The sequence below is a fragment of the Pristis pectinata genome, chromosome 6 (genome assembly GCF_009764475.1).
Source record: "Pristis pectinata isolate sPriPec2 chromosome 6, sPriPec2.1.pri, whole genome shotgun sequence".
Classification (NCBI taxonomy): Eukaryota; Metazoa; Chordata; class Chondrichthyes; order Rhinopristiformes; family Pristidae; genus Pristis; species Pristis pectinata.
This window is the reverse complement of record NC_067410.1, coordinates 41,561,983-41,577,742: the sequence shown is the minus strand read 5'-3', so window position 1 is coordinate 41,577,742 and position 15,760 is coordinate 41,561,983. Positions and strand designations below refer to the sequence as shown.

At 39.7% G+C, this 15,760-nt stretch overlaps 1 protein-coding gene across 4 annotated transcripts in view; it reads right to left on the bottom strand.

Moving 5' to 3' along the window:
• The window catches only part of LOC127571451 (protein bassoon-like), a 389,147-nt gene that overhangs the window by 48,634 nt on the left and 324,753 nt on the right, over positions 1-15,760 (bottom strand). Inside the window, exon 13 of one of the 4 annotated variants that reach the window (XM_052017819.1) lies at positions 14,926-14,947. The exons of the other annotated variants lie outside the window; for them this stretch is intronic. The gene's annotated coding sequence lies outside the window, so the exon portion shown is untranslated. The remainder of the gene's footprint in view (positions 1-14,925; positions 14,948-15,760) is intronic. 4 annotated transcript variants of the gene reach the window in all.

Sequence of the window (15,760 nt, the reverse complement as noted above, 5' to 3'; positions counted from 1 at the left end):
GCCAAGCTAATTATTAATTTCCAATCTGACTGATATTTTTGACAAACATAAGGTCTTAAACAACGTGGGGTGAAGACATGAAGAGTTTATACAGCATGAAAACAGGCCCTTTGGCCCAACTCATCCATGCCCATCAAGTTACCTAAACACAAAGTTACCTACTCAAGCTAGTCCCATTCGCCTACGTTTGGCCCACATTCCCTCGAAAGCTTTCCTATCCAGGTACCTGTCCAAATGTCTTTTAAACATTATACCTGGAGCTGCTTCTACCACTTCCTCTGGCAACTTGTTCTACATACCCACCACCCGTTTACCTCAGGGAATTTTGGAACAGGCACGAGATGTAAACTGGCCCTCTCCTGGTCCTGTGTTCCTGATTTTAATTGATCTATTGGTGGAAATGTCTTCAGCCGCCAAGGCTCTAGGCTCTGGAATTACCTCCCTAACCCTATTTGCCTCTCTTTCCAGCAACAAGGTGGTCCTTAAAACATGCCCCTTTGTCTAAACTTTTCTGCTAATACCATACTCCATGGCTTGATGACAAATTTTGTTTGCGAACATGACCATGAAGCACTTTGGGCAATTAACTATGTTGGAAGCAGAATGGAAATACAGTTGTTGCTCTTATGGTAACAATGAGAGCAGGATGCAATTTATGTCTTAGTGATGGTGGAATAGCATAAGCACAACCAACATTAGCCCATTGTTGCCCACATTCAATTCTTTCTGAAGGTCTGCCAAATTCTTGGTTTCCATAACCAGAGTTGGAGCTGCTGATAGCAGACATCTGTGAACAAGTAAATCCTCTGTTGCTTCTTTGGCATGCTGCTGAGCTTATGAAGTCATCATTGGCTGTCCCCCGTTGCTAATGAGGTCAGGGGCCCATTGCTGAGCAAAATATTATTTTCAGAGTGGCACTTGTGATCAAAGGGCAGACACCATACAGAACTGGTGTTATTTAGATTATTCATATTATTTTTATTTAAAAACTCCAATATTAGTTTAAGTTTATTTTTTCTCTCACCTTTTTATTTAGGGGATGCTGGGAGGGGTGTTGTCACAGACAAGCTCACCACTTACTTCCCATCCCTAAATGCCTTTGAGAAAAGCCCATGAGTTACTTTCCTGAATTGCTGCAGATATTGCCCAATTTTATTGGGAAGGGATTTCCAGGATTTGGGCCCAGTGATGACGAATAAATACTCATGTATTTCCAAATTAGAATGGTGAGAGGCCTGGAGGGGGCTTTGCTGTTGGCGGTACTCCCATGTATTGACTGCCCTTGTCCTCTCTAGACAATCCACCACTTCATGGCAAAGTTGATGCTTCTACCAATGTTGTGCTTGATGCAGATGTACGGTGTGAATGTAAAACTGTAAGCATGTGACTTGGGAAGAAGAGGGCAAGGTGGAAGCAGTGGAAGCTGGGAAGTTTGAAAGAGGGGGCTGAATTTGGGAGAGAATGGGGAATTGTCAAAAGTCATCAGAACTCTTTTTGAGTTGCCTTGCCATTTAGTAAATCACATCACATCAGTGAATTCCTCTTTCCTTTCCCTATGTTAATAACTTGAGATCAGAAAACTGCAACCTCAAGCCTGTCTTTCCGCACTGGTGCACATTTGATGTTCCAAACTGAACTTACATTTGTTAGAACTGACAGTAACCCATTCAGCCAAATGATACACACACAATGACAGAAGATTACAGAATGATCAAGACTCACTAAAACATGCAGCTTTTAAAGAAAGAACATTGCGGTTGAGAATTAAATCTAGCATCATCACTCTGATTTAATGCTGTAAGGCCAGAGAAGATGGAACGCACATCCAGAGAATGCAACCATATTCAATAAATGAAACTGTGTGCAGATCAATTAAACAGAGACTATGATAGTATGCCTGAACAAACACTGCAATAATATTAACAAGGAAATTTCACTCCTAGCCAATTTAGAATATTTTATCAAAGTGCAATAAAAGGAAAGTGAGTGCTATTTAAATACTGCAAATGAAAAGTATCTGTTAAATACTTTAGAGCAAGAGTATTTTAATATGGGAGAGAGAAGCATTTGGAATGTCACTGAAAAGTTGTTAGAATAGCAGAAAGTATGGTTTCTTTCCCTGGCAGAACTGACTAATGGAGCCTTTGAAAAGGCTGCAAAAAGCACGGGTACAATAGCAAGAATCAGAGCTTATTATTTGCTATTCTGACTGCTAACCCTTGGGAATGATTTCTTCCTGGCAATTTCCCCAGAGATTACCTCGTTATATACAGGTTTACAGTGCAAATGTTAATCTGTCTTCCTGCTCTTAGGAAAATACCACAAGCACTGGGTTAAGTAAATGGCTCCCCATCTGGAAATGGACTGAGTAGTAACAATAGTCTGGATAACATAAAGGCCATACACTTTTTTTTCCCGCAGAAATCATTACATTATTTTTTGAGAACTGTACAGCATGAACTTCCTGTCTGGAAACCTAAACACCTGTTGTCTAAATTTTGTGCCATTTTTCTCCAATAATTGTAAATAGTATAATCAATATTTTCATGTAATTTTTGACAATAACTGCTGGCATTGTCAGTGATGCTCACACCCATAAGTGAATAGACTGGCCCAGATAACACTCACTGTATTGCTTCAAGCCTTGGCCAGTAGGTGGGTCTGTCGTGCTAGTTTTAAATATTTCAATAAACTTGCTCCTCTGCAAAACCTCCTGTCTCCATTCCCACTGCAGTTCCAGTTTCACTGCAAATTTTTATTGATCCCGAAACTTAATTTCTCCTTCTTGTTGACTTCTAACTCTAACTTCCTCTTATTCCAGAAACTGCAACTTAGACACAAACTCTGTCTGGCACTAAGTTTTAGCCACTTGCTCACCACCATTCACAATCAGCCACAAATAGATCCTTATCCTCCATCACACTAAACTTTAAATTTCATCCTGGTCTTCAAATGCCTCAATGACCTCTGCTTCCATCTCCATTTTTTAAAAATGTGTTCTATCATGAGATGTGGATGTCATTGGCAGTGCAGGAATTTACTGTCCATCCCCAATTGCCCCTGAACGGAGGCAACAGGTAGTAGTCATCTACATTGGTTGGTCTGGAACCACATACATAACAGCAAATGTCCTTCCCTGAAGGATATCTGTCAACAATATGGATTTTTACAATAATATAGTAGTTTCATCCTGACCACAAATGAGAAGAGCTTTATAAAATTCTGGGTTTACTTATGTGAATTTAAATTTCCCCCTCTGCCATGGTGGATTTAAACTTTCAACTCTAGGTCGATGGTCCAAAACTCTAGCTGGTAGTCCAGCAACAATCACTATGCCCAAACCCTCATTAGATTTCAATTGTCAACTGCTTTTCATGGTTCTGCGCCTCCATTTTTATTTCAAGGGCGTTTCCTTCTGCAGAAGGATGGAATAAGTCTTCTGACTGCCATCCTGGACCCAGTGAGATTCTAACTATAGCATGTATTGAGTGTAAATGCATCTTTAAGAACTATGTTCTTAGACTGCAGTATCAGCTACTGCTGTCAGTTGAAGATTGTTTGCCATCCATAAAAGATGTTTGGTTTGAGTCTCTATTATGAGGGCTATTATAGTAAGTAGATAGTAAGAAATTATTCCCCATAACAGAGTTGTTTAAAACTAGAGAACATAGTTTTAAGATAAGGGACAGAAGGTTGAGTGGGAATTGTTTTCACCTGAGGGCTGCTGGAATTTGGAACACAATACCTTAAGAGGGCTGGTGGAGGCAGGCAGGTGAGATTCTCAATATCTAATAAGCATTAAGATGAGCAATTGGATCTCCAAGGCATAGGAGGCTAAAGACCAAATGCTGGTAAAAAGCGATTAGTTGGGGGGTGGGGGAGTGCTGACAGTCAGCATGGATATAGTGGCCAAAGGGCCTGTTTCTGTGCTGTATGACTCCATAACTCTTTGACCTTGCTACTTGCCTTACTGAACAGCATTAAATTGGGAAATTGGTTTATTATTATCACATGTACTGAGGTAGTGTTTTGCATGCCATCCATGCAAATCATTACATTATAACAGTGCATTGAAGTAGTACAAGGTAAAACAATAACAGAATGCAGAATAAAGTGTTACAGTTACAGAGAAAGTGCAGTGCAGGTAGACAATAAGGTGCAAGGTCATAACAAGGTAGACTGTGAGGTCAAGAGTCCATCTTATTGTACTAGGGGAATCATACAATAGTCTTATAACAGCGGGATAGGAGCTGTCCTTGAGCCTGGTTGTACCTGCTTTCAGGCTTTTGTATCTTCTGCCTGATGGGAGAGGGGGAGAAGAGAGAATGTCCAAGGTGGGTGGGGTCTTTGATTATGCTGGCTGTTTTACCGAGACAGAAAGACGCGTATACAGAGTCCATGGAGGGGAGGTTGGTTTCTGTGATGTGCTGAACTGTGTCCACAACTCTCTGCGGCTTCTTGTGGTAATGGGCAGAGCAACTGCCATACCAAAACATGATACATCCAGATAGGATACTTTCTGTGATGCATCAATAAAAATTGGTGAGGCTCAAAGGAGACATGCCAAATTTCTTTAGCCTCCTGAGGAAGTAGATGTGCTGGTGAGCTTTCTTGGCCGTGGTGTCTATGTGGTTGGACCAGGCAGTCTACTGGTGATGTTTACTCCTTGGAATTTAAAGTTTTCAACCCTCTCGACCTCAGCACTGTTGAGAAGAGCCTGTATGCACTACAGTGGTAATGAGATTGGGATGTTAGAGTAATTTCCAGTAATCAAGTCCAAGGGAAGAGAGAACAGGATTCTCTAGCTACAATGGTCATGATGGCAGGCAGTGAGTGGATGTGGTGCATATATTAGTGAGCTGGATAAGTCCGAGAGGTTGACACCATTTGCTCTGTATATGGAATGGCAGAATATTCTGGAGAACAAATGATAGTTTCAAGGTCTGAAGAGAATAGTGCAACATGGCCTTATGTTAAAAAAAGGGGGCAATTATGTCAATAAAGGGAGGCAAGAACTAGTGAGTTTATGTGTGCCTTAAAAATGGATGTTCACCTACAAGGATACTGAATGAATTTTGATGGTACAATTAATCCAGTGCCTTCAGAGATTTTCATGAGTTACACATCTGATGTGTGCAACTTGGGGCCAGAAGACATGGTGGATGTTTGTTTTTATTCTTTCATGGGATGTAGCTGGCAATGCTGATCTTTAGTATCTATTCTTAACTGCCCCTGAACCAAGGAGGCAGTTAAGAGTAACCACATCAGTGGGACTGGAGTCACATACACCAGACTGGATAAGGATGTCAGATTTCTTGAAGAGCTTTAACAAACCAGATTTTATTTTGGTGACAAGCTGGGACTTCATAGTTTTTGTTATTTTTACCCATATTAACTTAAGTTTTAATTCCAGATCTATTTCATCACTTTAGTTTAAATTTGCCAACTGGCAAAATGGTATTCATACTCATGTCTCTGGATCAAAGCAGTTACATCACTTATTTTTCCACTATATGCCATCTAGTTAAAGGCACCAGCTAAAAGTTTCACGTGGGATAGTTTGACTCATGGGCTGCCAAATGAAAATATCAGCAAAACTATTTGACATACTGGCAGCAATTTAAACTGGCCAACCTTGAATAGGCATTCTGAGGCAGACTGGCTGGTATGCAGTTTTCTGCAAGTTCTCCTGCCTTTTCTCCCCAAGTGAGCTGCGACTTTCCCACATTTGGCACTCATGTAACTTACAGCTATCCTACTTAGTTTCCAGTGTTCAAATGATTGCGCCATGAATAACATAACTACACTTCCATTATCACCTCTGTGGACTTGCTCCCTGCCTGCAGCTCATGTGTGTCCTGAGTGAAACTGTTTCACACTTGTCAATGCCCATTTCATATGCACACCTATTCTACATGCTTCTTCAAAAGTGGGTACGACATATTGCATAGGTACACTGGTTTGTAAAGAAGGCCACTGCTGGTAAGAACAGCAGCCCCAAAATGCCTTGGGGTCAAGAGGCCAAAGGTATAGAACAGTCTGGATGGAGTACCATTCATGTGTTGGAAACAGAGAATAAAAACGTGGAGATGACTTGGTTAAATGGAATTTACTGTACACCTCAAGAGGGAGTTATCAACAATACATTTATCAATTGCAGAGATCATGATCAGCATGTGCATTGGTACAACTGTAATCCAGTCAGTTATAAGGCAAGATATTCAGCAAACATAACTCAAAATACTTTTTGCTGCAGTGGAGTAAATTGGTATTAAAAACCTATGCAGGAGGGCCTCTCCAGGTGGCAGGGAGATAGATTGTTGGGTTCCTTTTAGAGAAAGATGGTCCAGTTACCCTACGATTGGATTGAGTCACTTGAGTTGAGAGACCAGGTGTTTCCCCTCATTCACTTCATTCTACCATTGACAACCTTGTCTTCTGCCCCATGGTCCATAATTGTCATCCTTTACCCTGCTCCTCTTCTCCTTTGTGCCCTTCTTCAAAATCCACTCTTTTGATCAAACATTTGATCTGATATTTTCATATATTTCTATAAGATGGCAACTCCCATGATATATAGGGCATTATTTCCTATTTTGTTATTCAAATAATCACTTAATTACACAACTATTATTGCACCATTTCCAAGTCCACTGGAATGAAAAGCAGTGTGATTTATTTTGCATTCATCAAGATGAAGGATATTATCTCAGCACCCAATATTTGCATCAAGTAGCTCCAGATTAGATGCAGAATAAATCTTCCTCTGCTCTGATAAAGCACACTTTATTAAACCTGTTGTATCAGTGCTGGAATTGTTTTACTTTTAACAATGGACATGGTGCCCATTTGTACCCTATGAGAGGTAGTTCTATATTCTAGGTCTTTACTGAGACTGTATTAATTCACTCGGCATGCTAGCAGACATTTCATCAGTAAACAATATCACACCAATGACAACTAATAAACTATAGATTATCACTTGATAAACATACATTGACTGCTTTATGATAACTGTTCATCCTTCAGTAATCACATAATGACTGAAAATGTTTCCAGATTTCTTCTGTGCCACCAAGTCAAACAAAATACTGAGAACAGGCAGTGCACATTATACAAAAAAAAACTACATAGTGATAGCTCTACTGTCACAGAATCAGGACCAACTGTGATGCCCTCTATGGTTAAATAAATCACCAAGCCATACACAAACAATAAGAATATACATAAAGTTTGGTGGGCTGCCAATACTTATAGAATGGTCCTCATGTGCCTGTGGCTCCACGAGAGTCAAAGAGAGAAAATTGACACAATAAAACTCAAAAAGCGACTTCAGAGATTGCGTGGAAAAGCATCATTAAATACATTCATATAAAATCAGTGTGACAAATGTAACAGATGGCATTCTCCCACACGGAAGAGCAGCAAATAGCTTTGCCAAAGACAAGCTTCAGAAAAATTCTTTTCCTTCAATGTCCCATGGAGAGTGAGCAACATTAAAATTAAGGAAAAAGACTTGTGAAGTTCCATCTGATTTGGAAGAGAGCTGACTGCAGAACTCCAAGATCTTTGTTAACTTAAGAAAATGGGACTTGGGTTAGAGTGTGCATGTTTTAATAATATTGTGAATGATCTCCTAATCTAAATCCACTACCTCACGTCATCCCATTAGCATTTGATTCCATTAATTTTAAAAACAAACTATTAATGTACCTGGACTATACTTAATGGCTAATATTTGCACCCTTCTGTGATAGAGAATTCCAAAGACTCCCAATCATTTGATCAGATACATCTCAGTCCTAAATGGCTGACTATCTGAGATTGCGCTCTCTGGTTCCAGATTCTCCAGGAGGTGAAACGTCCTTCCAAAATCTACCTGTCAATCGTCTTAAGATTTGTGTTTTTTTATAATGTGATCACATTTTATTCTTCTGAAGTCCAGGTAATATAACCCTCTTCTATTCAACCTATCCTCACTGATAGATCCTCACCAACCTGCAAATCAGTCAAATGAACATCCACTGCATTCTCTATTGTAAGGAGACCAAAACTGCTCACACTGCTTCATGTAGGGTCTAATTAAGGTCCCTTGTAATTTCACCAAGATGTTTTTACTCTTATATCTTGGTCATGCTATTTGTTATATTTGTTTGCTGTATCTGCATTTTATCTGTCTATGATTTGTGTCCAATAACATCCAACATGACCTAATCTTTCACCTTTTAGAAAGAATATTCTGCTCTTCTACTTTTCTCTCACAAAGTGGATGTCATCCATGTTTTAGGCCACCTGCTACATTCTTGCCCACTTACTGAATTTGACTACTTCCCTGTGCAGCCATTTTGTATTACAACTTACTTTCCCACCTGTACTTTAGATACAGAGCAGGTTGCTTCCTCATCTAAGTCATGGATATACACTATAAATAGCTGAGAACCAAGCATTGACCCTTATGGTACCCCACTGCCAGATCCCCACAGGCAAGTTACCTTAAAATAACCAGTTTCTATTTTCTGTACCTTAACTGATCCTCAATCCATATTAATATAATTACCCTCCCAAGGTAGTAACTCTAACCTCTTTATTATCAAAAGTTTTTTTTTTGAAAATCCAAACACCTCAACTATTGCTTCTTCCTTATTCACCCTATCAGTTACAAACTTTAAAAAAAATCCTGTAATTACCTTTAACTGTTTATTATTCACAGTTGGATCATTGGATCATTCCCATGGTGATTTATTCCTTAAGGGAATGTGTATTCATTGCAAACTACAAATTCATTTCTTTAACATTTGCCATTGTTTGTATGGTGTCATATCATTTGAACCAGCTCCCCAATTTACCTGTCCCTCATAACTATGTAAATTAATTTACTGCAAATTTTCTGTTCTAACTCCATCTACAAGTTTGCAGATGATACCATCGTTGTAGGCCGTATCTCAAACAGCAATGAGTCAGAGTACAGGATGGAGATGGAGTGCTTAGTGGAATGGTGTCATGACAACAACCTTTCCATCAATGTCAACAAAACTAAAGAGCTGGTCATTGACTTCAGGAAAGGGGGTGGTGTACATGCACCTGTCTACATCAATGGTGCTGAGGACGAGAGGGTTAAGAGCTTCAAGTTCCGAGGAGTGAACATCACAAATAGCCTATCCTGGTCCAACCATGTAGCTGCCATGGCCAAGAAAGCTCACCAATACCTCCACTTCTTCAGGAGGCTAAAGAAATTTGGTTTGTCCCCTTTGACTCTCACCAACTTTTACAGATGCACCACAGAAAGCACTCTATCTGGATGTATCACGGCTTGGTACGGCAACGGCTCTGCCCAGGACCGCAAGAAACTGCAGAGAGTTGTGGACACAGCCTAGCGCATTACAGACACCAGCCTCCCCTCCTTGGACTTGCCTTTACCTCTCGTTGTCTTGGTGAAGCAGCCAGCATAATCAAAGACCCCACCCACCTATGACATTCTCTCTTCTCTCCTCTTCCATCAGGTAGAAGATACAGGAGCCTGAGGGCACTTAAGGACTTAAGGACAGCTTCTACCCCACTGTGATAAGGCTATTGAACAGTTCCCTTATACAATGAGATGGACTACGACCTCATGATATACCTTGTTGTGACCTTGCACCTTATTGAACTGCACTTTCTCTGTAGCTGTGACACTTTACTCTGTAATGTTATTGTTTTTACCTGTACTACATCAATGCACTCTGTACTAAGTCAATGTAACTGCACTGTGTAATGAATTGATCTGTACGATCAGTTTGTAAGACAAGCTTTTCACTGTACCTCAGTACGAGTGACAATAATAAACCAATACCAATATTACCAATAATAAATGGAAATGGAAAATACCATGAAATCCTTGAGGAAAACTTAGGGGGTAATACTTGTTAAAAATAAGTTGTCTGTTTCTCAAAGTAATGTGGGATAGGAGTTTTCTTTTTACAAAAAGTTTAGTTACTCAGCAAACAGCAAAGAGAAAATACATAACCAGAATATTGCCAAGATGTGCAGTGTCGCCATATGCAGTTTCAAGTACAATTCAGATATATCAGATATTATGTAGCAATTAGGCACTACCAGCAGCCAAGTCATGGATTTTACTGGTGGGTTACCTTTCACATAGTCTGGGAGTCTAGGAGCTTGAAAGTTACTAAATTCCCATCAAGGTTGTTGGCTATATATGTTCAAGCCACTGAGCTGCTCTTTGGTCAATTTGCAGCAGGTCACAAATAACAGTATTTCTTTTCAAGAAAGTATTCAAACCCTTTGTTTAATTATTGGGGTCTAGACTACTGACTGAAAGTAATTGATCTAGTTAACAATCATCTTATCTAATTTACCTTCAAAGAAATTGTGAATGCCAATTTAGTGCACTAGTTTATGCAAGGTACACATATTTGTAGCAATCCACAAAGTATTCAGAGACTATGTCAATCCTGGTGCCACCTCTCAGTGGCACAGCAATATGAGCAGAATTTGTCTTCTGCCTTACAAGGAGGCTGCTCATGCAACAAATCTGCACACCAGAAATAAAATAAAAACATCTGATAAATGTGAATACTTTAGATGATATATTTTGAAACAGGAAGAAAAAACCTGGGTCTTTTGATGGATGTAACTCTCATAGCAGCACAGAAGAATGCCATTTGAAACAGTACGTCTCACTTAACATCAATCATCGTTCAATTGGTAGCAATCTGACCTCTGAGTAAAAAAACAATTGATTTCTTTTTGGGTGAGATGATAAAATAAAGACCCAAGTCCATTCTTGGGTGGAGGTAAAAGATCCAATGGCAGTATTCTGACGAAAGGTAAAGGAGATCTCCCTAATGTCCTGGCCAATATTTATTGCACAATCAAAGTTATTGAAACCAAATTATCTGGTCATTATCACACTGCTGTTTGTCAGCTCTTGAAGTGTGCATATTGACTGCTATATCATGTCTGCATAGACAGTAAGATGCTTCAGACCATCTGATCACGAAAGGTGCTATAATGCAAAACTTTCTTTTTGCTACCTTAATACATAGTGTTGAATTATTTATATTTTAAATCCAAATAATTTCATCTTTCATCATTTCAGGTTTAGTCAGTTTCTGCTTCTTGGCTCTGCCATGCAACAGACCCTCTTCTTAATCTGGAGGCCAAAGAATATATAACATATCCTCAGAAGGAAAATAAAGAATTGTTTTCATTCTAATCAACCAATGCATTTTGTGCTCATTTATAATGCAGAGCTTGTTTTCACAAGTGCTATCTGTAATACTTAACCTCTGACTAGTGCAAACACCTGGTGTTTTTGCCAGTTACGAAAGCTGGCCAGGAAATGCAGCTACTCGCAGCTTGCCTGTCTAATATTAAACCACAATCACTGCTGCAGCAATCACAAATACTTTGTTTGCTTTTCTAAGAGTGCTGAACTGGGTGAATCAAAAATGTTTGTCAAAATAATCATTCATTCCCCAATGGCTTATGAAGAACTTTAATGGTATAGGCTTAGCGATATTGCCACTTTTGGGGGAATTCAACATTTGTGTGTCATGACAACAACTTTTCCCTCAATGTCAGCAAAACAAAAAATGCTGGTCATCGACTTCAGGAAGGGGGCCGGTGCACACACTCCTGTTTACATCAATGGTGCTGAGGTCGAGAGGGTAGAAAGCTTCAAGTTCCTAGGAGTAATCATCACCAATAGCCTGTCCTAGTCCAACCATGTAGACGCCACAGCCAAGAAAGCTCATCAGTGACTCTACTTTCTCAGGAGGCTTATGAAATTTGGCATGTCCCCATTGACCCTCACCAATTTTTAATCGATGCACCACAGAAAGTATCCTATCCAGATGCATCACAGCTTGGTATAGCAAGTGTTCTGCCTGAGACCACAAGAAACTACAGAGAGTCATGGACACAGCTCAGCACATCACGAAAACCAGCACCCCCCCCACCCCCTCCATGAACTCTGTCTACACTTCTCGCTGCCTCGGAAAAGCAGCCAACATAATCAAAGACCCATCCTACCCTGGACATTCTCTCTTCTCCCACCCTCCCACTGGACAGAAGATACAAAAGCCTGAAAGCACGTACTACCAGGCTCAAGGACAGCTTTTGTCCCACTATTATGTCTATTGAACAGTCCCCTAGTATGATAAGATGGACTCTTGAACCTCACAATCGACCTTGTTATGGCCTTGCACCTTATTGTCTGCCTGCACTGCACTTTCTCTGTAACTGTAACACTTTATTGGTATTGGTTTACTATTGTCACTTGTACCGAGGTACAGTGAAAAATTTGTCTTACAAACTGATCTTACAGGTCAATTCATTACACAGTGCAGTTACATTAAGTTAGTACAGAGTGCATTGATGTAGTACAAGTAAAAAAAAGAACAATAACAGTACACAATAAAGTGTCACAGATACAGAGAAAGTGCAGTGCAATAAGGTGTAGACACCAGCCTCCCCTCCTTGGACTCTGTCTTTACCTCTCGTTGTCTTGGTGTAGCAGCCAGCATAATCAAAGACCCCACCCACCCGGGACATTTTCTCTTCTCTCCTCTTCCATCGGGTAGAAGATACAGGAGCCTGAGGGCACGTACCACCAGACTTAAGGACAGCTTTATTCTGCATTCTGACATTGTTTTCCTTTGCACTACTTCAATGCACTGATGTGATGATAGGATCTGTATGGATGGCATATGAAACAAAATTTTTCACCGTACCTCAGTACATGTGGCAATAATAAACCAATTTACTAAATTTATCATTCAAAATTCAGGGCCAAAAATAAAAACTTTCACTAATAAATCCATTATATAATTCAGGAGAATACTTCTTATCCATTATCCAAATATGGCATTTGCTTCACATTAAGTGGCTGAGCCAATAGCCTGGATGCATTTAAGGTAAGCTCATGAGCAAGAAAGGAAGAATACACTAATGTGGGATAAATGGAATAGGATACAAGAAGACTCATACTGTGCATAAACATAATAGAGATCCATTAGCTCCTATAAACCTGTGTTTGTGCTGTAATCTCTATGCAATTTTATATGACGAAAATTTCAGATTTGATCTCTTACAAGCTGAACTCAGCAGGGGTGGTAATTCAGGCACAACATTTAAGCTCAGTCCTTAAGGATTTAGTAGAAAAAAGCTAGCTTTAGTGCCTGCAATTTAAGGAGGACAAATCCATTGCTATTGATCACTGATTAGTTGAAAGTGCATGAGCTTACTGTTAGAACATTTCTTGAGCCCAATTTGCATACACGAGCTTTCAAACCCTTAAGGATTACAGTAAACCTTTGTGATATTTACTTGTGACTCAAGAAAAAAAACAATTCTTAAATAATGCATAACTGTGGTATGAAAAATACAAACTAAAACACACAGAACTTCCACTGGATGATTAACTGAAATCTGTATAGTACCCACTGTGTACATTAATGTATCTAACATTATAACATTAAGAAAAAATCCCCATTCCATGTTTTTTAAAAAATTCATGAGTTTATCGCATTAAAATTGTAACAGAATACCAATATTTTTGATTGGGTAAAATGAAAAATGCTTTGCTTTAATAATCTGCAATAATATGATTTAAAATTCTCACTGTAATTAAATTCCTGATACCATTTCTATTACTATTCCAGACCTATAACCCCCAATTTTCTGCATTCCTCTATTTCTGTTCATTTGGGCATCCACACTTTTCTTCATCCCACTACTGGGAATTAACAATGCAGTTCGTCACCAGAACATTTGGTTACATTCACTGTCAAGATTATGCAGAAAAGAACGTTTTGTTTTCAACTATGAAATGCTCTAAGGGGACAGGATTGAGAAGACAAGACAATGTCCTGTCCAGATTTAAGAAAGAAGCAAGGGAATGGGGTGGTAGAGGGGACAAAGAGAGAGAGTGAGGTGAAGGAAGAGAGAGTAGAGGATAGGAGAGGTAGCAAGAGAGAGTGAAAGGGAGGGGAGCAGAAGATTGAGGGAAGGGGGTGTGGAGGAGGAGGAAGAAAGAGAGCAATACAAAGGTATTGGAAGAGAGTGGGGAGGGAAAAGAGAGACAGGACAGGGAATAAAAAGTGACGGGGAGAAGAGCGAGAGGGAAGGAGGGAGGGGTACGGGAGGGAGATAGAGAGGGGGAAGTTAGAAGAAACATGATGGGCAAGAGAGAGAGAGAGAGAGAGAGAAGAAACAGGGAGAAAGGGGAAAAGAGAGAGAGGAGGAGAAAGAGAAAAGAGAGAGGTGTAGGTTAAGAAGGAAAGGGAAGAAGGTGGGTCCAAGACATGAGAAGTTACATGCAACACTGAACTTTGGCAAGGCAACTAAAGTAGGTGCTGACCGCTCCAAGGCATTGAGACAAAGGGAAGGTTCAAGGTACAAAAGTGGTGAGAGAGGGTATCAGTGGGATTGGGGTGATGGCTTGAGCTGGACTGTGGAGGGAGGGAGGACCTTTTCTAAATGAGACAGCAGGGGCTGGCAGGGCCCCTGTGAGTCCATACTCTGAGGTAGACAGTTGGGAAATGTGTAAAAATTACATATACCATGGCAACAGTGGAGCACTGTAAAACCATGACAACTCTGTTTTCCAGTCCATGCATGTGATTAGTTGACAGCTGTATTGTTTCCCCTCCTAGAATGAACTGCATACCAATGTGATTTCCCATAAGAGTTTTGGCTAATGGCTGCAAGACCTGAAAGCATAAAAAAAACCTCGAAGAAATATGCGCTGCCCGTAAAACTTGACAGATATGTGGACTGCTGAGCAGTCTGAGAAGATTCGCATGCAAGGCAGGTACTAGAGACAAAACACTAGCTGTGAAAATGTAGCTCAGCAAGTGGGTAGCAAGAGAATAAGTGAGAATGCTGTTGAAGAAAATAACAGTAAAAAAAATAGTAACTTACACTGCTGTTCCCATATCAGCTGCTGCGCATGGAAAAAAAACAGCATTGTGATACTAATGACAGTATTGTAATCCCTCACAGTTACACTGTAAATAACTGTGAGGGACCGGGCTGGGAAGAAGTAATAGATATTTGTTGCTCTCACTGCATGTGGAATTAACAGTATCTATAACTTGATATGTAAGTACTTGAAGATATCTTAAACATTCCAATTTAACTGTACTTTGAGAACTGAGAAGATGAATCCTACATTTATTCAGCTCCTATTTGCAAAGATAATTGAAAATTGAATATAACTGCTTCTATAGGCATGTAAAAATAAAAATAAAACAAGTAAAGGCAAACGTGGATCCCTTATAGATAGGATTTATAATGGAGTACAAGAGAATGGCAAATACTTTGTGTCTGTCTTCGTGGAAGAAGACAAAAAAAAATGCCAGCAATATTAGAAACCCAGGGATCTCATGAGAATAAAGAATTGATCGAAATAAATGAGTCAAAAAATAGCACATGAGAAGATGGTGAGCTTGAAAGCCAATAAATCCCCAGGACCTCATGATTTTCATCCCTGAGTTTTGAAAGATGGCTGCAGAGATAATGGACACTCTGCTTTTAATCTTCCAAAAATCTATCAATTCTTGAATGTTTCCTGAGGATTGGAGGGAAGCAAATGTAATCATATTTTTTAAATGAGGCAGACTGTAAACAGAGAACTATTGATTTGTTAGCCTAATGTCAGTGGTAGGGAAAATACTGGAATCTAGAATGCAAGATGCAATAACAGAAAATCTTGAAAGGAATAATAGGACTGAGAAAATACAAAAGCTTGAAAACA